Here is a 23,242-nt window from a genome sequence, read left to right on the forward strand (position 1 = left end):
GTGTGTGTAAAATGCGTCCTTCACCTAGCTTGTTGGGAACACAAAGTTTCTTTTCAGTTGCAACTCCAGCCATACATTATATGGGTAGGTACTAACTCCAACTCCGTTTTACACTGAAAACGGCAGGAACTTCAAACCGGCACTAGGAAACAGACTGAGAACCAGAGTAAAAGTTTATCCTGCAAACCAATTTATTTGTGCCAGATGAACGAAAATCTGTCCACATGCTCAGTTCTCAGAGATAATTGTGTGTGAAATCCGTACTTCGCCTAGCTTGTTGGGAACACAAAGTTTCTTTTCAGTTGCAAACTCCAGTCCATACATATATATGGGGAGGACTAGCTCCAACTCCGTTTACAGTGAAAACTGCAGGGATTTCTAATTGGCACTAGGTAACAGTCTGATAAACCAGAGTCAATGTTTCTCTGGCAACCCGTTCCCTTGGTTCTAGATGAACGAACGTCTCTCCACATGCTCTGTTCTGAGAAATATGTGTGTGTGAAAGCCGTCCTTCACCTATCTTGTTGGGAACACAAAGTTACTTTTCAGTTGCAAACTCCACTCCATAATATATATGGGGAGGTACTAGCTTCAACACGAATGTACAGTGAATACTGCAGGAAATTCAAATCAGCACTAGGAACAGACTGAGAAAACAGAGTAAAAGTTTCTCTCTGCAACACGTCCTATTTGTGCCAGATGAACGAACGTCTCTCCACATGCGCAGATCTGAGAGATAAGTGTGTGTGAAAGCCGTACTTCACATATCTAGTTGGGAACACAAAGTTTGTTTTTAGTTGCAAACTCCAGTCCATATATATATATGGGAAGTACTATCTCCAACTCCGTTTTACACTGAAACTGCAGGAACTACAACCGGCCCTAGGAAATAGACGGAGAAACCAGAGTAAAAGTTTCTCCTGCAACCCGTTCCCTTGGTGCTAGATGAACGAACGTCTCTCCAATGCTCAGTTCTGAGAGATAAGTGTGTGTAAAATGCGTCCTTCACCTAGCTTGTTGGGAACCGTAGTTTCTTTTCAGTTGCAAACTCCACTCCTTACATATATATGGGGAGGTACTAGCTCCAACTCCTTTTTACAGTGAAAACTGCAGGAACTTCAAACCGGCACTAGGAAACAGACTGAGAAACCAGAGTATAATTTTCTCCTGCATCCCGTTCAATGGGTGCTAGATGAACAAACGTCTCTCCACATGCTCAGTTTGAGATATATGTTGTGAAAGCATTCCTACACCTAGATTTTTGGGAACACATTGTTTCTTTTCAATTGCAAACTCCAATCCATACATATATATGGGGTGGTACAAGCTCCAACTCCGTTTTACAATGAAAACTGCAGGTACCTCAAAACGGCACTAGGAAACAGAATGAGAAACCAGAGTAAAAGTTTTTCCTGCAACAGTTCAATGGGTGCTAGATGAACAAAAGTCTGTCCACATGCTCAGTTCTGAGAGATATGTTGTGCGTGAATTCCGTCCTTCACCTATTTGTTAGGAACAAAAGATTCTTTTCAGTTGCAAACTCCACTCCATACATATATGGGGAGGTACTAGCTCAAACTCCGTTTTAACAGTGAAACTGCAGAAAATTCAAACTGGCACTAGGAAACAGAATGAGAAACAAGAGTAAAAGTTTCTCCGGCATCCAGTTCCCTTGGTGCTAGATGAACGAAGTCTCTCCACATGCTCAGGTCTGAGAGATAAGTGTGTGTGAAAGCCGTCCTTCACCTATCTTGCTGGGAACACAAAGTTCTTTTCAGTTGCAAACTCCTCTCCATACATATATATGGGGAGGTGCTAGCTCCAACTCGGTTTTACAGTGAAAACTGCAGGGACTTCAAAACGGCACTAGGAAAAAGACGGAGAAACCAGAGTAAAATTTTCTCCTGCAACCCGTTCTATTTGTGCCAGATGAACGAACATCTCTCCACATGCTCATTTCTGAGAGATAAGTGTGTGTGAAAGCCGTCCTTCACCTAGCTTGTTGGGAACACAAAGTTTCTTTTCAGTTGCAAACTCCACTCCATACAAATATATGGGGAGGTAATAGCTCCAACCTCCTTTTTACAGTGAAAACTGAAGGAACAAACAACCGGCCCTAGGAATCAGACTGAGAAACCAGAGTCAAAGGTTCTCCTGCAAACCGTTCCCTTGGTGCTAGATGAACGAACGTCTCCCACATGCTCAGTTCTGAGAGATAATTGTGTGAAATCCGTCCTTCAACTTCCCTCTTGGGAACACAAAGTTTCTTTTCAGTACAAAATCCACACCATAAATATATATGGGAAGGTTCTAGCTCCAACTCCGTTTAACAGTGAAACCAGCAGGAACTTCAAACGGCACTAGAAAACAGACTGAGAATCCAGAGAAAAAATTTCACCTGCAACCCGTCCCCTTGTTGCTAGATGAACGAAATTCTATCCACATGATCAGTTCTGAGAGATAAGTGTGTGTGAAATCCGGCCTTCACCTAGCTTGTTGGGAACACAAAGTTTCTTTTCAGTTGCAAACTCCACTCCATACATATATATGGGGAGGTACAAGCTTCAACTCGGTTTTACAGTGAAAACTGCAGGAACTTCAAACCAGCAGTAGGAAAAATTCTGAGAAACCAGAGTAAATGTTTCACTTGCAACAAGTTCCCTTGGTGCTAGATGAACGAACGTCTCTCCAAATGATCAATTCTGAGAGATAAGTGTGTGTGAAAGCCGTCCTTCACCTATCTTCTTGGGAACACTAAGTTTCTTTTAAGTTGCAAACTCCAATCTATACATATATATAGGGAGGTACTAGCTCAAACTCGGTTTTACAGTGATAACTGCAGGAAATTCAAAACGGCACTAGGAAAAATACTGAGAAACCAGAGTAAAAGTTTCTCCTGCAAACCGTTCTATTTGTGCCAGATGAAAGAACGTCTCTCCACATGCTCTGTTCTGAGAGATAAGTGTGTGTGAAAGCCGTTCTTCACTTATCTTGTTGGTAACACAAAGTTTCTTTTCAATTGCAATCTCTACTCCATACATATATATGTGGAGGTACTAGCTCCAACTCAGTTTTACAGTGAAAACGGCAGGAACTTCAAACCGGCACTAGGAAACAGACTGAGAAACCAGAGTAAAATTTTCTCCTGCAAACAGTTCTATTTGTGCCAGATGAACGAACGTCTCTCCACATGCTCAGTTCTGAGAGATAAGTGTGTGTGAAATCCGTACTTCGCCTAGCTTGTTGGGAAAACAAAGTTTCTTTCCATTTGCAAACTCCAGTCCATACATATATATGGGGTGGTACTAGCTCCAACTCCGTTTTACAGTGAAAACTGCAGGGATTTCTAACTGGCACTAGGTAACAGTCTGATAACCAGAGTAAATGTTTCTCCGGCAACCCGTTCCCTTGGTTCTAGATGAACGAACGTCTCTCCACATGCTCTGTTCTGAGAAATATGTGTGTGTGAAAGCCTTCCATCACCTATCTTGTTGGGAACACAAAGTTACTTTCCAGTTGCAAACTCCACTCCATAAATATATATGGGGAGGTACTAGCTTCAACACGAATGTACAGTGAATACTGCAGGAAATTCAAATCAGCACTAGGAAACAGACTGAGAAAACAGAGTAAAAGTTTCTCCTGCAACACGTCCTATTTCTGCCAGATGAACGAACGTCTCTCCACATGCTCAGTTCTGAGATATAAGTGTGTGTGAAAGCATTCGTACACCTAGATTTTTGGGAACACATTGTTTCTTTTCAATTGCAAACTCCAATCCATACATATATATGGGGCGGTACAAGCTCCAACTCCGTTTTACAATGAAAACTGCAGGTACCTCAAAACGGCACTAGGAAACAGAATGAGAAACCAGAGTAAAAGTTTTTCCTGCAACAGTTCAATGGGTGCTAGATGAACAAAGTCTCTCCACATGCTGAGTTCTGAGAGATAAGTGTGCGTGAAAGCCGTCCTTCACCTATCTTGTTCGGAACACAAAGTTTTCTTTTCAGTTGCAAACTCCGCTCCATACATATATATGGGTAGGTACTAGCTCCAACTCGGTTTTACAGTGAAAACTGCAGGAACTTCAAAACGGCCCTAGGAAAAACACTGAGAAACCAGATTAAAAGTTTCTCCTGCAACCCGATCTATTTGGGCTGATGAAAGAACGTCTCTCCACATGTTCAGTTCTGAGGGATAAGTGTGTGTGAAAGCCGTACTTCACCTAGCTTGTTGGGAACACAAAGTTTCTTTTCAGTTGCAACTCCAGTCCATACATATATATGGGGAGGACTAGCTCCAACTCCGTTTTACAGTGAAAACTGTAGGAATTTCAAACTGGCACTAGGAAACAGACTGGGAAAACAGAGTAAAGTTTCTCCTGCAAACAGTTCCATTTGTGCCAGATGAACGAACGTCTCTCCACATGCTCAGTTCTGAGATATAAGTGTGTGTGAAATCCGTACTTCGCCTAGCTTGTTGGGAAAACAAAGTTTCTTTCCATTTGCAAACTCCAGTCCATACATATATATAGGGTGGTATTAGCTCCAACTCCGTTTTACAGTGAAAACTGCAGGGATTTCTAACTGGCACTAGGAAACAGTCTGATAAACCAGAGTAAATGTTTCTCCGGCAACCCGTTCCCTTGGTTCTAGATGAATGAACGTCTCTCCACATGCTCTGTTCTGAGAAATATGTGTGTGTGAAAGCCGTCCTTCACCTATCTTGTTGGGAACACAAAGTTACTTTTCAGTTGCAAACTCCACTCCATAAATATATATGGGGAGGTACTAGCTTCAACACGAATGTACAATGAATACTGCAGGAAATTCAAATCAGCACTAGGAAACAGACTGAGAAATCAGAGTAAAAGTTTCTCCTGCCACCCGTTCCCTTGGTTCTAGATGAACGAACGTCTATCCACATGCTCAGTTCTGAGAGATAAGTGTGTGTGAATTCCGTCCTTCACCTAGCTTGTTGGGAACAAATAGTTTCTTTTCAGTTGCAAACTCCACTCCATACATATATATGGGGAGGTACAAGCTCCAACTCGGTTTTACAGTGAAAACTGCAGGAACTTCAAACCAGCACTCGGAAACAGACTGAGAAACCAGAGTAAAAGTTTCTCCTGCAACACATCCTATTTGTGCCAGATGAACGAACGTCTCTCCACATGCGCAGATCTGAGAGATAAGTGTGTGTGAAAGCCGTACTTCACATATCTAGTTGGGAACACAAAGTTTGTTTTCAGTTGCAAACTCCAGTCCATATATATATATGGGAAGTACTATCTCCAACTCCGTTTTACACTGAAAACTGCAGGAACTACAACCGGCCCTAGGAAAAAGACGGAGAAACCAGAGTAAAAGTTCCTCCTGCAACCCGTTCCCTTGGTGCTAGATGAACGAACGTCTCTCCAAATGCTCAGTTCTGAGAGATAAGTGTGTGTAAAATGCGTCCTTCACCTAGCTTGTTGGGAACACAAAGTTTCTTTTCAGTTGCAAACTCCACTCCTTACATATATATGGGGAGGTACTAGCTCCAACTCCTTTTTACAGTGAAAACTGCAGGAACTTCAAACCGGCACTAGGAAACAGACTGAGAAACCAGAGTATAATTTTCTCCTGCATCCCGTTCAATGGGTGCTAGATGAACAAACGTCTCTCCACATGCTCAGTTCTGAGATATATGTGTGTGTGAAAGCATTCCTACACCTAGATTTTTGGGAACACATTGTTTCTTTTCAATTGCAAACTCCAATCCATACATATATATGGGGCGGTACAAGCTCCAACTCCGTTTTACAATGAAAACTGCAGGTACCTCAAAACGGCACTAGGAAACAGAATGAGAAACCAGAGTAAAAGTTTTTCCTGCAACAGTTCAATGGGTGCTAGATGAACAAAAGTCTCTCCACATGCTGAGTTCTGAGAGATAAGTGTGCGTGAAAGCCGTCCTTCACCTATCTTGTTCGGAACACAAAGTTTCTTTTCAGTTGCAAACTCCGCTCCATACATATATATGGGTAGGTACTAGCTCCAACTCGGTTTTACAGTGAAAACTGCAGGAACTTCAAAACGGCACTAGGAAAAACACTGAGAAACCAGATTAAAAGTTTCTCCTGCAACCCGATCTATTTGTGCTAGATGAAAGAACGTCTCTCCACATGTTCAGTTCTGAGGGATAAGTGTGTGTGAAAGCCGTACTTAACCTAGCTTGTTGGGAACACAAAGTTTCTTTTCAGTTGCAAATTCCACTCCATACATATAAATAGGGAGGTAATAGTTCCAACTCCGTTTTACAATGAAAACTGCAGGAACTTCAAACCAGCACTAGGAAACAGTCTGAGAATCTAGAAAAAATGTTTCTCCTGCAACCCGTTCCCTTCGTGCTAGATGAACGAACGTCTCTCCACATGCTCAGTTCTGAGAGATAAGTGTGTGTGAAAGCCGTCCTTCACCTATCTTGCTGGGAACACAAAGTTTCTTTTCAGTTGCAAACTCCTCTCCATACATATATATGGGGAGGTACTAGCTCCAACTCGGTTTTACAGTGAAAACTGCAGGAACTTCAAATCAGCACTAGGAAAATTCTGAGAAACCAGAGTAAAAGTTTCACTTGCAACAAGTTCCCTTGGTGCTAGATGAACGAACGTCTTTCCACATGATCAATTCTGAGAGATAAGTGGGTGTGAAAGCCGTCCTTCACCTATCTTGTTGGGAACACAAAGTTTCTTTTCAGTTGCAAACTCCAATCTATACATATATATAGGGAGGTACTAACTCCAACTCGGTTTTACAGTGATAACTGCAGGAACTTCAAAACGGCACTAGGAAAAAGACTGAGAAACCAGAGTAAAAGTTTCTCCTGCAAACAGTTCTATTTGTGCCAGATGAACGAACGTCTCTCCACATGCTCTGTTCTGAGAGATCAGTGTGTGTGATAGCCGTTCTTCAACTATCTTGTTGAGAACACAAAGTTTCTTTTCAATTGCAATCTCCAGTCCATACATATATATGGGGAGGTACTAGCTCCAACTCCGTTTTACACTGAAAACGGCAGGAACATCAAACCGGCACTAGGAAACAGACTGAGAAACCAGAGTAAAAGTTTCTCCTGCAAACCATTTAATTTGTGCCAGATGAACGAAAATCTGTCCACATGCTCAGTTCTCAGAGATAATTGTGTGTGAAATCGTACTTCGCCTAGCTTGTTGGGAACACAAAGTTTCTTTTCAGTTGCAAACTCCAGTCCATACATATATATGGGGAGGACTAGCTCCAACTCCGTTTTACAGTGAAAATCTGTAGGAATTTCAAACTGGCACTAGGAAACAGACTGAGAAAACAGAGTAAAAGTTTCTCCTGCAAACCGTTCTATTTGTGCCAGATGAACGAACGTCTCTCCACATGCTCAGTTCTGAGAGATAAGTGTGTGTGAAATCCGTACTTCGCCTAGCTTGTTGGGAAAACAAAGTTTCTTTCCATTTGCAAACTCCAGTCCATACATATATATAGGGTGGTACTAGCTCCAACTCCGTTTTACAGTGAAAACTGCAGGGATTTCTAACTGGCACTAGGAAACAGTCTGATAAACCAGAGTAAATGTTTCTCCGGCAACCCGTTCCCTTGGTTCTAGATGAATGAACGTCTCTCCACATGCTCTGTTCTGAGAAATATGTGTGTGTGAAAGCCGTCCTTCAACTATCTTGTTGGGAACACAAAGTTACTTTTCAGTTGCAAACTCCACTCCATAAATATATATGGGGAGGTACTAGCTTCAACACGAATGTACAGTGAATACTGCAGGAAATTCAAATCAGCACTAGGAAACAGACTGAGAAAACAGAGTAAAAGTTTCTCCTGCCACCCGTTCCCTTGGTTCTAGATGAACGAACGTCTATCCACATGCTCAGTTCTGAGAGATAAGTGTGTGTGAATTCCGTCCTTCACCTAGCTTGTTGGGAACAAATAGTTTCTTTTCAGTTGCAAACTCCACTCCATACATATATATGGGGAGGTACAAGCTCCAACTCGGTTTTACAGTGAAAACTGCAGGAACTTCAAACCAGCACTCGGAAACAGACTGAGAAACCAGAGTAAAAGTTTCTCCTGCAACACGTCCTATTTGTGCCAGATGAACGAACGTCTCTCCACATGCGCAGATCTGAGAGATAAGTGTGTGTGAAAGCCGTACTTCACATATCTAGTTGGGAACACAAAGTTTGTTTTCAGTTGCAAACTCCAGTCCATATATATATATGGGAAGTACTATCTCCAACTCCGTTTTACACTGAAAACTGCAGGAACTACAACCGGCCCTAGGAAAAAGACGGAGAAACCAGAGTAAAAGTTCCTCCTGCAACCCGTTCCCTTGGTGCTAGATGAACGAACGTCTCTCCAAATGCTCAGTTCTGAGAGATAAGTGTGTGTAAAATGCGTCCTTCACCTAGCTTGTTGGGAACACAAAGTTTCTTTTCAGTTGCAAACTCCACTCCTTACATATATATGGGGAGGTACTAGCTCCAACTCCTTTTTACAGTGAAAACTGCAGGAACTTCAAACCGGCACTAGGAAACAGACTGAGAAACCAGAGTATAATTTTCTCCTGCAACCCGTTCAATGGGTGCTAGATGAACAAACGTCTCTCCACATGCTCAGTTCTGAGATATAAGTGTGGGTGAAAGCATTCCTACACCTAGATTTTTGGGAACACATAGTTTCTTTTCAATTGCAAACTCCAATCCATACATATATGGGGCGGTACAAGCTCCAACTCCGTTTTACAATGAAAACTGCAGGTACCTCAAACGGCACTAGGAAACAGAATGAGAAACCAGAGTAAAAGTTTTTCCTACAACATTACAATGGGTGCTATGAACAAAAGTCTCTCCACATGCTGAGTTCTGAGAGATAAGTGTGCGTGAAAGCCGTCCTTCACCTATCTTGTTCGGAACACAAAGTTTCTTTTCAGTTGCAAACTCCGCTCCATACATATATATGGGTAGGTACTAGCTCCAACCTCGGTTTTACAGTGAAAACTGCAGGAACTTCAAAACGGCACTAGGAAAAACACTGAGAAACCAGATTAAAAGTTTCTCCTGCAACCCGATCTATTTTTGCTAGATGAAAGAACGTCTCTCCACATGTTCAGTTCTGAGGGATAAGTGTGTGTGAAAGCCGTACTTAACCTAGCTTGTTGGGAACACAAAGTTTCTTTTCAGTTGCAAATTCCACTCCATACATATGAATAGGGAGGAAATAGTTCCAACTCCGTTTTACAATGAAAACTGCAGGAACTTCAAACCAGCACTAGGAAACAGTCTGAGAATCTAGAAAAAATGTTTCTCCTGCAACACGTTCCCTTCGTGCTAGATGAACGAACGTCTCTCCACATGCTCAGTTCTGAGAGATAAGTGTGTGTGAAAGCCGTTCTTCACCTATCTTGCTGGGAACACAAAGTTTCTTTTCAGTTGCAAACTCCTCTCCATACATATATATGGGGAGGTACTAGCTCCAACTCGGTTTTACAGTGAAAACTGCAGGAACTTCAAATCAGCACTAGGAAAATTCTGAGAAACCAGAGTAAAAGTTTCACTTGCAACAAGTTCCCTTGGTGCTAGATGAACGAACGTCTTTCCACATGATCAATTCTGAGAGATAAGTGGGTGTGAAAGCCGTCCTTCACCTATCTTGTTGAGAACACAAAGTTTCTTTTCAGTTGCAAACTCCAATCTATACATATATATAGGGAGGTACTAACTCAAACTCGGTTTTACAGTGATAACTGCAGGAACTTCAAAACGGCACTAGGAAAAAGACTGAGAAACCAGAGTAAAAGTTTCTCCTGCAACCCGTTCCCTTGGTGCTAGATGAAGGAACGTCTGTCCACATGCTCAGTTCTGAGAGATATGTGTGCGTGAATTCCGTCCTTCACCTAGTTTGTTAGGAACAAAAAGATTCTTTTCAGTTGCAAACTCCACTCCATACATATATATGGGGAGGTACTAGCTCAAACTCCGTTTTACAGTGAAAACTGCAGAAAATTCAAACTGGCACTAGGAAACAGAATGAGAAACAAGAGTAAAAGTTTCTCTGGCATCCAGTTCCCTTGGTGCTAGATGAACGAAAGTGTCTCCACATGCTCAGTTCTGAGAGATAAGTGTGTGTGAAAGCCGTCCTTCACCTATCTTGCTGGGAACACAAAGTTTCTTTTCAGTTGCAAACTCCTCTCCATACATATATATGGGGAGGTGTTAGCTCCAACTCGGTTTTACAGTGAAAACTGCAGGGACTTCAAAACGGCACTAGGAAAAAGACGGAGAAACCAGAGTAAAATTTTCTCCTGCAACCCGTTCTATTTGTGCCAGATGAACGAACATCTCTCCACATGCTCATTTCTGAGAGATAAGTGTGTGTGAAAGCCGTCCTTCACCTAGCTTGTTGGGAACACAAAGTTTCTTTTCAGCTGCAAACTCCACTCCATACAAATATATGGGGAGGTAATAGCTCCAACTCCTTTTTACAGTGAAAACTGAAGGAACAACAAACCGGCCCTAGGAATCAGACTGAGAAACCAGAGTCAAAGTTTCTCCTGCAAACCGTTCCCTTGGTGCTAGATGAACGAACGTCTCCCACATGCTCAGTTCTGAGAGATAATTGTGTGAATTCCGTCCTTCAACTTCCCTCTTGGGAACACAAAGTTTCTTTTCAGTTACAAAATCCACACCATAAATATATATGGGAAGGTTCTAGCTCCAACTCCGTTTAACAGTGAAAACAGCAGGAACTTCAAAACGGCACTAGAAAACAGACTGAGAATCCAGAGAAAAAATTTCACCTGCAACCCGTCCCCTTGTTGCTAGATGAACGAAATTCTATCCACATGATCAGTTCTGAGATATAAGTGTGTGTGAAATCCGGCCTTCACCTAGCTTGTTGGGAACACAAAGTTTCTTTTCAGTTGCAAACTCCACTCCATACATATATATGGGGAGGTACAAGCTTCAACTCGGTTTTACAGTGAAAACTGCAGGAACTTCAAACCAGCAGTAGGAAAAATTCTGAGAAACCAGAGTAAATGTTTCACTTGCAACAAGTTCCCTTGGTGCTAGATGAACGAACGTCTCTCCAAATGATCAATTCTGAGAGATAAGTGTGTGTGAAAGCCGTCCTTCACCTATCTTCTTGGGAACACTAAGTTTCTTTTAAGTTGCAAACTCCAATCTATACATATATATAGGGAGGTACTAGCTCAAACTCGGTTTTACAGTGATAACTGCAGGAAATTCAAAACGGCACTAGGAAAAATACTGAGAAACCAGAGTAAAAGTTTCTCCTGCAAACCGTTCTATTTGTGCCAGATGAAAGAACGTCTCTCCACATGCTCTGTTCTGAGAGATAAGTGTGTGTGAAAGCCGTTCTTCACTTATCTTGTTGGTAACACAAAGTTTCGTTTCAATTGCAATCTCTACTCCATACATATATATGTGGAGGTACTAGCTCCAACTCAGTTTTATAGTGAAAACGGCAGGAACTTCAAACCAGCACTAGGAAACAGACTGAGAAACCAGAGTAAAATTTTCTCCTGCAAACAGTTCTATTTGTGCCAGATGAACGAACGTCTCTCCACATGCTCAGTTCTGAGAGATAAGTGTGTGTGAAATCCGTACTTCGCCTAGCTTGTTGGGAAAACAAAGTTTCTTTCCATTTGCAAACTCCAGTCCATACATATATATGGGGTGGTACTAGCTCCAACTCCGTTTTACAGTGAAAACTGCAGGGATTTCTAACTGGCACTAGGTAACAGTCTGATAAACCAGAGTAAATGTTTCTCCGGCAACCCGTTCCCTTGGTTCTAGATGAACGAACGTCTCTCCACATGCTCTGTTCTGAGAAATATGTGTGTGTGAAAGCCTTCCATCACCTATCTTGTTGGGAACACAAAGTTACTTTCCAGTTGCAAACTCCACTCCATAAATATATATGGGGAGGTACTAGCTTCAACACGAATGTACAGTGAATACTGCAGGAAATTCAAATCAGCACTAGGAAACAGACTGAGAAAACAGAGTAAAAGTTTCTCCTGCAACACGTCCTATTTCTGCCAGATGAACGAACGTCTCTCCACATGCTCAGTTCTGAGATATAAGTGTGTGTGAAAGCATTCGTACACCTAGATTTTTGGGAACACATTGTTTCTTTTCAATTGCAAACTCCAATCCATACATATATATGGGGCGGTACAAGCTCCAACTCCGTTTTACAATGAAAACTGCAGGTACCTCAAAACGGCACTAGGAAACAGAATGAGAAACCAGAGTAAAAGTTTTTCCTGCAACAGTTCAATGGGTGCTAGATGAACAAAAGTCTCTCCACATGCTGAGTTCTGAGAGATAAGTGTGCGTGAAAGCCGTCCTTCACCTATCTTGTTCGGAACACAAAGTTTCTTTTCAGTTGCAAACTCCGCTCCATACATATATATGGGTAGGTACTAGCTCCAACTCGGTTTTACAGTGAAAACTGCAGGAACTTCAAAACGGCCCTAGGAAAAACACTGAGAAACCAGATTAAAAGTTTCTCCTGCAACCCGATCTATTTGGGCTTGATGAAAGAACGTCTCTCCACATGTTCAGTTCTGAGGGATAAGTGTGTGTGAAAGCCGTACTTAACCTAGCTTGTTGGGAACACAAAGTTTCTTTTCAGTTGCAAACTCCAGTCCATACATATATATGGGGAGGACTAGCTCCAACTCCGTTTTACAGTGAAAACTGTAGGAATTTCAAACTGGCACTAGGAAACAGACTGGGAAAACAGAGTAAAAGTTTCTCCTGCAAACAGTTCCATTTGTGCCAGATGAACGAACGTCTCTCCACATGCTCAGTTCTGAGATATAAGTGTGTGTGAAATCCGTACTTCGCCTAGCTTGTTGGGAAAACAAAGTTTCTTTCCATTTGCAAACTCCAGTCCATACATATATATAGGGTGGTATTAGCTCCAACTCCGTTTTACAGTGAAAACTGCAGGGATTTCTAACTGGCACTAGGAAACAGTCTGATAAACCAGAGTAAATGTTTCTCCGGCAACCCGTTCCCTTGGTTCTAGATGAATGAACGTCTCTCCACATGCTCTGTTCTGAGAAATATGTGTGTGTGAAAGCCGTCCTTCACCTATCTTGTTGGGAACACAAAGTTACTTTTCAGTTGCAAACTCCACTCCATAAATATATATGGGGAGGTACTAGCTTCAACACGAATGTACAATGAATACTGCAGGAAATTCAAATCAGCACTAGGAAACAGACTGAGAAATCAGAGTAAAAGTTTCTCCTGCCACCCGTTCCCTTGGTTCTAGATGAACGAACGTCTATCCACATGCTCAGTTCTGAGAGATAAGTGTGTGTGAATTCCGTCCTTCACCTAGCTTGTTGGGAACAAATAGTTTCTTTTCAGTTGCAAACTCCACTCCATACATATATATGGGGAGGTACAAGCTCCAACTCGGTTTTACAGTGAAAACTGCAGGAACTTCAAACCAGCACTCGGAAACAGACTGAGAAACCAGAGTAAAAGTTTCTCCTGCAACACATCCTATTTGTGCCAGATGAACGAACGTCTCTCCACATGCGCAGATCTGAGAGATAAGTGTGTGTGAAAGCCGTACTTCACATATCTAGTTGGGAACACAAAGTTTGTTTTCAGTTGCAAACTCCAGTCCATATATATATATGGGAAGTACTATCTCCAACTCCGTTTTACACTGAAAACTGCAGGAACTACAACCGGCCCTAGGAAAAAGACGGAGAAACCAGAGTAAAAGTTCCTCCTGCAACCCGTTCCCTTGGTGCTAGATGAACGAACGTCTCTCCAAATGCTCAGTTCTGAGAGATAAGTGTGTGTAAAATGCGTCCTTCACCTAGCTTGTTGGGAACACAAAGTTTCTTTTCAGTTGCAAACTCCACTCCTTAAATATATATGGGGAGGTACTAGCTCCAACTCCTTTTTACAGTGAAAACTGCAGGAACTTCAAACCGGCACTAGGAAACAGACTGAGAAACCAGAGTATAATTTTCTCCTGCATCCCGTTCAATGGGTACTAGATGAATAAACGTCTCTCCACATGCTCAGTTCTGAGATATATGTGTGTGTGAAAGCATTACTACACCAAGATTTTTGGGAACACATTGTTTCTTTTCAATTGCAAACTCCAATCCATACATATATATGGGGCGGTACAAGCTCCAACTCCGTTTTACAATGAAAACTGCAGGTACCTCAAAACGGCACTAGGAAACAGAATGAGAAACCAGAGTAAAAGTTTTTCCTGCAACAGTTCAATGGGTGCTAGATGAACAAAAGTCTCTCCACATGCTGAGTTCTGAGAGATAAGTGTGCGTGAAAGCCATCTTTCACCTATCTTGTTCGGAACACAAAGTTTCTTTTCAGTTGCAAACTCCGCTCCATACATATATAGGGGTAGGTACTAGCTCCAACTCGGTTTTACAGTGAAAACTGCAGGAACTTCAAAACGGCACTAGGAAAAACACTGAGAAACCAGATTAAAAGTTTCTCCTGCAACCTGATCTATTTGTGCTAGATGAAAGAACGTCTCTCCACATGTTCAGTTCTGAGGGATAAGTGTGTGTGAAAGCCGTACTTAACCTAGCTTGTTGGGAACACAAAGTTTCTTTTCAGTTGCAAATTCCACTCCATACATATAAATAGGGAGGTAATAGTTCCAACTCCGTTTTACAATGAAAACTGCAGGAACTTCAAACCAGCACTAGGAAACAGTCTGAGAATCTAGAAAAAATGTTTCTCTTGCAACCCGTTCCCTTCGTGCTAGATGAACGAACGTCTCTCCACATGCTCAGTTCTGAGAGATAAGTGTGTGTGAAAGCCGTCCTTCACCTATCTTGCTGGGAACACAAAGTTTCTTTTCAGTTGCAAACTCCTATCCATACATATATATGGGGAGGTACTAGCTCCAACTCGGTTTTACAGTGAAAACTGCAGGAACTTCAAATCAGCACTAGGAAAATTCTGAGAAACCAGAGTAAAAGTTTCACTTGCAACAAGTTCCCTTGGTGCTAGATGAACGAACGTCTTTCCACATGATCAATTCTGAGAGATAAGTGGGTGTGAAAGCCGTCCTTCACCTATCTTGCTGGGAACACAAAGTTTCTTTTCAGTTGCAAACTCCAATCTATACATATATATAGGGAGGTACTAACTCCAACTCGGTTTTACAGTGATAACTGCAGGAACTTCAAAACGGCACTAGGAAAAAGACTGAGAAACCAGAGTAAAAGTTTCTCCTGCAAACAGTTCTATTTGTGCCAGATGAACGAACGTCTCTCCACATGCTCTGTTCTGAGAGATCAGTGCGTGTGATAGCCGTTCTTCAACTATCTTGTTGAGAACACAAAGTTTCTTTTCAATTGCAATCTCCAGACCATACATATATATGTGGAAGTACTAGCTCCAACTCCGTTTTACACTGAAAACGGCAGGAACTTCAAACCGGCACTAGGAAACAGACTGAGAAACCAGAGTAAAAGTTTCTCCTGCAAACCATTTAATTTGTGCCAGATGAACGAAAATCTGTCCACATGCTCAGTTCTCAGAGATAATTGTGTGTGAAATCCGTACTTCGCCTAGCTTGTTGGGAACACAAAGTTTCTTTTCAGTTGCAAACTCCAGTCCATACATATATATGGGGAGGACTAGCTCCAACTCCGTTTTACAGTGAAAACTGTAGGAATTTCAAACTGGCACTAGGAAACAGACTGAGAAAACAGAGTAAAAGTTTCTCCTGCAAACAGTTCTATTTGTGCCAGATGAACGAACGTCTCTCCACATGCTCAGTTCTGAGAGATAAGTGTGTGTGAAATCCGTACTTCGCCTAGCTTGTTGGGAAAACAAAGTTTCTTTCCATTTGCAAACTCCAGTCCATACATATATATAGGGTGGTACTAGCTCCAACTCCGTTTTACAGTGAAAACTGCAGGGATTTCTAACTGGCACTAGGAAACAGTCTGATAAACCAGAGTAAATGTTTCTCCGGCAACCCGTTCCCTTGGTTCTAGATGAATGAACGTCTCTCCACATGCTCTGTTCTGAGAAATATGTGTGTGTGAAAGCCGTCCTTCAACTATCTTGTTGGGAACACAAAGTTACTTTTCAGTTACAAACTCCACTCCATAAATATATATGGGGAGGTACTAGCTTCAACACGAATGTACAGTGAATACTGCAGGAAATTCAAATCAGCACTAGGAAACAGACTGAGAAAACAGAGTAAAAGTTTCTCCTGCCACCCGTTCCCTTGGTTCTAGATGAACGAACGTCTATCCACATGCTCTGTTCTGAGAGATATGTGTGTGTGAATTCCGTCCTTCACCTTGCTTGTTGGGAACAAATAGTTTCTTTTCAGTTGCAAACTCCACTCCATACATATATATTGGGAGGTACAAGCTCCAACTCGGTTTTACAGTGAAAACTGCAGGAACGTCAAACCAGCACTCGGAAACAGACTGAGAAACCAGAGTAAAAGTTTCTCCTGCAAAACGTCCTATTTGTGCCAGATGAACGAACGTCTCTCCACATGCGCAGATCTGAGAGATAAGTGTGTGTGAAAGCCGTACTTCACATATCTAGTTGGGAACACAAAGTTTGTTTTCAGTTGCAAACTCCAGTCCATATATATATATGGGAAGTACTATCTCCAACTCCGTTTTACACTGAAAACTGCAGGAACTACAACCGGCCCTAGGAAAAAGACGGAGAAACCAGAGTAAAAGTTCCTCCTGCAACCCGTTCCCTTGGTGCTAGATGAACGAACGTCTCTCCAAATGCTCAGTTCTGAGAGATAAGTGTGTGTAAAATGCGTCCTTCACCTAGCTTGTTGGGAACACAAAGTTTCTTTCAGTTGCAAACTCCACTCCTTACATATATATGGGGAGGTACTAGCTCCAACTCCTTTTTACAGTGAAAACTGCAGGAACTTCAAACCGGCACTAGGAAACAGACTGAGAAACCAGAGTATAATTTTCTCCTGCAACCCGTTCAATGGGTGCTAGATGAACAAACGTCTCTCCACATGCTCAGTTCTGAGATATAAGTGTGTGTGAAAGCATTCCTACACCTAGATTTTTGGGAACACATAGTTTCTTTTCAATTGCAAACTCCAATCCATACATATATATGGGGCGGTACAAGCTCCAACTCCGTTTTACAATGAAAACTGCAGGTACCTCAAAACGGCACTAGGAAACAGAATGAGAAACCAGAGTAAAAGTTTTTCCTACAACATTACAATGGGTGCTAGATGAACAAAAGTCTCTCCACATGCTGAGTTCTGAGAGATAAGTGTGCGTGAAAGCCGTCCTTCACCTATCTTGTTCGGAACACAAAGTTTCTTTTCAGTTGCAAACTCCGCTCCATACATATATATGGGTAGGTACTAGCTCCAACTCGGTTTTACAGTGAAAACTGCAGGAACTTCAAAACGGCACTAGGAAAAACACTGAGAAACCAGATTAAAAGTTTCTCCTGCAACCCGATCTATTTTTGCTAGATGAAAGAACGTCTCTCCACATGTTCAGTTCTGAGGGATAAGTGTGTGTGAAAGCCGTACTTACCCTAGCTTGTTGGGAACACAAAGTTTCTTTTCAGTTGCAAATCCACTCCATACATATGAATAGGGGAAGGACATAGTTCCAACTCCGTTTTACAATGAAAACTGCAGGAACTTCAAACCAGCACTAGGAAACAGTCTGAGAATCTAGAAAAAATGTTTCTCCTGCAACACGTTCCCTTCGTGCTAGATGAACGAACGTCTCTCCACATGCTCAGTTCTGAGAGATAAGTGTGTGTGAAAGCCGTCCTTCACCTATCTTGCTGGGAACACAAAGTTTCTTTTCAGTTGCAAACTCCAGTCCATATATATATATGGGAGGTACTATCTCCAACTCCGTTTTACACTGAAACTGCAGGAACTTCAAACCGGCCCTAGGAAAAAGACGGAGAAACCAGAGTCAAAGTTTCTCCTGCAACCCGTTCCCTTGGTGCTAGATGAACGAAGGTCTCTCCAGATGCTCAGTTCTGAGAGATAATGTGTGTGAAAGCCGTCCTTCACCTATCTTTTTGGGAATACAAACTTTCTTTTCAGTTGAAAACTCCACTCCATACATATATATGGGGAGGTATTAGCTCCAACTCGATTTTACATTGAAATCTGTAGGAACTTCTAACAGGCACTAGGAAACAGACTGAGAAACCAGAGTAAAATTTCTCCTGAAACCCGTTACCTTGTTGCTAGATGAATGAACGTCTCTCCACATGCTCTGTTCTGAGAGATAAGTGGGTGTAAAATGCGTCCTTCACCTTGCTTGTTGGGAACACAAACTTTCTTTTCAGTTGCAAACTCCACTCCATACATATATATGGGGAGGTACTAGCTCAAACTCCGTTTTACAGTGAAAACTGCAGAAAATTCAAACTGGCACTAGGAAACAGAATGAGAAACAAGAGTAAAAGTTTCTCCGGCATCCAGTTCCCTTGGTGCTAGATGAACGAAAGTCTCTCCACATGCTCAGTTCTGAGAGATAAGTGTGTGTGAAAGCCGTCCTTCACCTAGCTTGCTGGGAACACAAAGTTTCTTTTCAGTTGCAAACTCCTCTCCATACATATATATGGGGAGGTACTAGCTCCAACTCGGTTTTACAGTGAAAACTGCAGGGACTTCAAAACGGCACTAGGAAAAAGACTGAGAAACCAGAGTAAAATTTTCTCCTGCAACCCGTTCTATTTGTGCCAGATGAACGAACATCTCTCCACATGCTCATTTCTGAGAGATAAGTGTGTGTGAAAGCCGTCCTTCACCTAGCTTGTTGGGAACACAAAGTTTCTTTTCAGTTGCAAACTCCACTCCATACAAATATATGGGGAGGTAATAGCTCCAACTCCTTTTTACAGTGAAAACTGAAGGAACAACAAACCGGCCCTAGGAATCAGACTGAGAAACCAGAGTCAAAGTTTCTCCTGCAAACCGTTCCCTTGGTGCTAGATGAACGAACGTCTCTCCACATGCTCAGTTCTGAGAGATAATTGTGTGTGAAATCCGTCCTTCAACTTCCCTCTTGGGAACACAAAGTTTCTTTTCAGTTACAAAATCCACACCATAAATATATATGGGAAGGTTCTAGCTCCAACTCCGTTTAACAGTGAAAACAGCAGGAACTTCAAAACGGCACTAGGAAACAGACTGAGAATCCAGAGAAAAAATTTCACCTGCAACCCGTTCCCTTGGTGCTAGATGAACGAAGGTCTCTCCACATTGTAAGTTCTGAGAGATTATGTGTGTGAAAGCCGTCCTTCACCTATCTTGTTGGGAACACAAACTTTCTTTTCAGTTGAAAACTCCACTCCATACATATATATGGGGAGGTATTAGCTCCAACTCCATTTTACATTGAAATCTGTAGGAACTTCTAACAGGCACTAGGAAACAGACTGAGAAACCAGAGTAAAATTTCTCCTGCAACCCATTACCTTGGTGCTAGATGAACGAATGTCTCTCCACATGCTCTGTTCTGAGAGATAAGTGTGTGTAAATTGCGTCCTTCACCTAGCTTGTTGGGAACACAAAGTTTCTTTTCAGTTGCAAACTCCACTCCATACATATATATGGGGAGGTACTAGCTCCAACTCCGTTTTACAGTGAAAACTGCAGGAACTTCAAACCGGCACTAGGAAACAGACTGAGAAACCAGAGTATAATTTTCTCCTGCAACCCGTTCAATGGGTGCTAGATGAGCAAACGTCTCTCCATATGCTCAGTTCTGAGATATAAGTGTGTGTGAAAGCAGTCCTACACCTAGATTTTTGGGAACACATAGTTTCTTTTCAGTTGCAAACTCCAATCCATACATATATATTGGGCGGTACAAGCTCCAACTCCGTTTTACAATGAAAACTGCAGGTACCTCAAAACGGCACTAGGAAACAGAATGAGAAACTAGAGTAAAAGTTTTTCCTGCAACAGTTCAATGGGTGCTAGATGAACAAACGTCTCTCCACATGCTGAGTTCTGAGAGATAAGTGTGCGTGAAAGCCGTCCTTCACTTATCTTGTTCGGAACACAAAGTTTCTTTTCAGTTGCAAACTCCGCTCCATACATATATATGGGTAGGTACTAGCTCCAACTCGGTTTTACAGTGAAAACTGCAGGAACTTCAAAACGGCACTAGGAAAAACACTGAGAAACCAGATTAAAAGTTTCTCCTGCAACCCGATCTATTTGTGCTAGATGAAAGAACGTCTCTCCACATGTTCAGTTCTGAGGGATAAGTGTGTGTGAAAGCCATACTTAACCTAGCTTGTTGGGAACACAAAGTTTCTTTTCAGTTGCAAATTCCACTCCATACATATGAATAGGGAGGTAATAGTTCCAACTCCGTTTTACAATGAAAACTGCAGGAAGTTCAAAAAAGCACTAGGAAACAGTCTGGGATTCTAAAAAAAATGTTTCTCCTGCAACCAGTTCCCTTCGTGCTAGATGAACGAACGTCTCTCCACATGCTCAGTTCTGAGAGATGTGTGTGTGAAAGCCGTCCTTCACCTACATTTTTGGGAACACAAAATTTCTTTTCAGATGCAACACTTCTGAATACATATATATGGGGAAGTACTAGATCCAACTCCTTTTTACAGTGATAACTGCAGGAACATCTAACCGGCACTAGGAAACAGAATGAGAAACCAGATATAAAGTTTCTCCTGCAACCCATTCCCTTGGTGCTAGATGAACGAACGTCTCAACACATGCTCAGTTTTGAGAGATAATTGTGTGTGAAAGCCGTCCTTCACCTACCTTGTTGGGAACACAAAGTTTCTTTTCAGTTGCAAATTCCAATCCATATATATATGGGGAGGTTCTAGCTCCAACTCCGTTTTACAGTGAAAACTACAAGAACTTCAAACCGGCACTAGGAAACAGACTGAGAAACCAGAGCGAAAGTTTCTCCTGCAAAACATTCCCTTTGTTCTAGATGAACGAACGTCTCTCCACATGCGCAGTTCTGAGAGATAAGTGTGTGTGAAAGCCGTACTTCACATATCTAGTTGGGAACACAAAGTTTGTTTTCAGTTGCAAACTCCAGTCCATATATATATATGAGAAGTACTATCTCCAACTCCGTTTTACACTGAAAACTGCAGGAACTACAACCGGCCCTAGGAAAAAGACGGAGAAACCAGAGTAAAAGTTTCTCCTGCAACCCGTTCCCTTGGTGCTAGATGAACGAAGGTCTCTCCAGATGCTCAGTTCTGAGAGAGAAATGTGTGTGAAAGCCGTCCTTCAACTATCTTTTTGGGAATACAAACTTTCTTTTCAGTTGAAAACTCCACTCCATACATATATATGGGGAGGTATTAGCTCCAACTCGATTTTACATTGAAATCTGTAGGAACTTCTAACAGGCACTAGGAAACAGACTGAGAAACCAGAGTAAAATTTCTCCTGAAACCCGTTACCTTGGTGCTAGATGAATGAACGTCTCTCCACATGCTCTGTTCTGAGAGATAAGTGGGTGTAAAATGCGTCCTTCACCTTGCTTGTTGGGAACACAAACTTTCTTTTCAGTTGCAAACTCCACTCCATACATATATATGGGGAGGTACTAGCTCAAACTCCGTTTTACAGTGAAAACTGCAGAAAATTCAAACTGGCACTAGGAAACAGAATGAGAAACAAGAGTAAAAGTTTCTCTGGCATCCAGTTCCCTTGGTGCTAGATGAACGAAAGTCTCTCCACATGCTCAGTTCTGAGAGATAAGTGTGTGTGAAAGCCGTCCTTCACCTACCTTGCTGGGAACACAAAGTTTCTTTTCAGTTGCAAACTCCTCTCCATACATATATATGGGGAGGTACTAGCTCCAACTCGGTTTTACAGTGAAAACTGCAGGGACTTCAAAACGGCACTAGGAAAAAGACTGAGAAACCAGAGTAAAATTTTCTCCTGCAACCCGTTCTATTTGTGCCAGATGAACGAACATCTCTCCACATGCTCATTTCTGAGAGATAAGTGTGTGTGAAAGCCGTCCTTCACCTAGCTTGTTGGGAACACAAAGTTTCTTTTCAGTTGCAAACTCCACTCCATACAAATATATGGGGAGGTAATAGCTCCAACTCCTTTTTACAGTGAAAACTGAAGGAAAAACAAACCGGCCCTAGGAATCAGACTGAGAAACCAGAGTCAAAGTTTCTCCTGCAAACCGTTCCCTTGGTGCTAGATGAACGAACGTCTCTCCACATGCTCAGTTCTGAGAGATAACTGTGTGTGAAATCCGTCCTTCAACTTCCCTCTTGGGAACACAAAGTTTCTTTTCAGTTACAAAATCCACACCATAAATATATATGGGAAGGTTCTAGCTCCAACTCCGTTTAACAGTGAAAACAGCAGGAACTTCAAAACGGCACTAGGAAACAGACTGAGAATCCAGAGAAAAAATTTCACCTGCAACCCGTTCCCTTGGTGCTAGATGAACGAAGGTCTCTCCACATTGTAAGTTCTGAGAGATTATGTGTGTGAAAGCCGTCCTTCACCTATCTTGTTGGGAACACAAACTTTCTTTTCAGTTGAAAACTCCACTCCATACATATATATGGGGAGGTATTAGCTCCAACTCCATTTTACATTGAAATCTGTAGGAACTTCTAACAGGCACTAGGAAACAGACTGAGAAACCAGAGTAAAATTTCTCCTGCAACCCATTACCTTGGTGCTAGATGAACGAATGTCTCTCCACATGCTCTGTTCTGAGAGATAAGTGTGTGTAAATTGCGTCCTTCACCTAGCTTGTTGGGAACACAAAGTTTCTTTTCAGTTGCAAACTCCACTCCATACATATATATGGGGAGGTACTAGCTCCAACTCCGTTTTACAGTGAAAACTGCAGGAACTTCAAACCGGCACTAGGAAACAGACTGAGAAACCAGAGTATAATTTTCTCCTGCAACCCGTTCAATGGGTGCTAGATGAGCAAACGTCTCTCCATATGCTCAGTTCTGAGATATAAGTGTGTGTGAAAGCAGTCCTACACCTAGATTTTTGGGAACACATAGTTTCTTTTCAGTTGCAAACTCCAATCCATACATATATATTGGGCGGTACAAGCTCCAACTCCGTTTTACAATGAAAACTGCAGGTACCTCAAAACGGCACTAGGAAACAGAATG

This window comes from Camelus ferus, chromosome 36 (genome assembly GCF_009834535.1).
Source record: "Camelus ferus isolate YT-003-E chromosome 36, BCGSAC_Cfer_1.0, whole genome shotgun sequence".
Lineage (NCBI taxonomy): Eukaryota > Metazoa > Chordata > Mammalia > Artiodactyla > Camelidae > Camelus > Camelus ferus.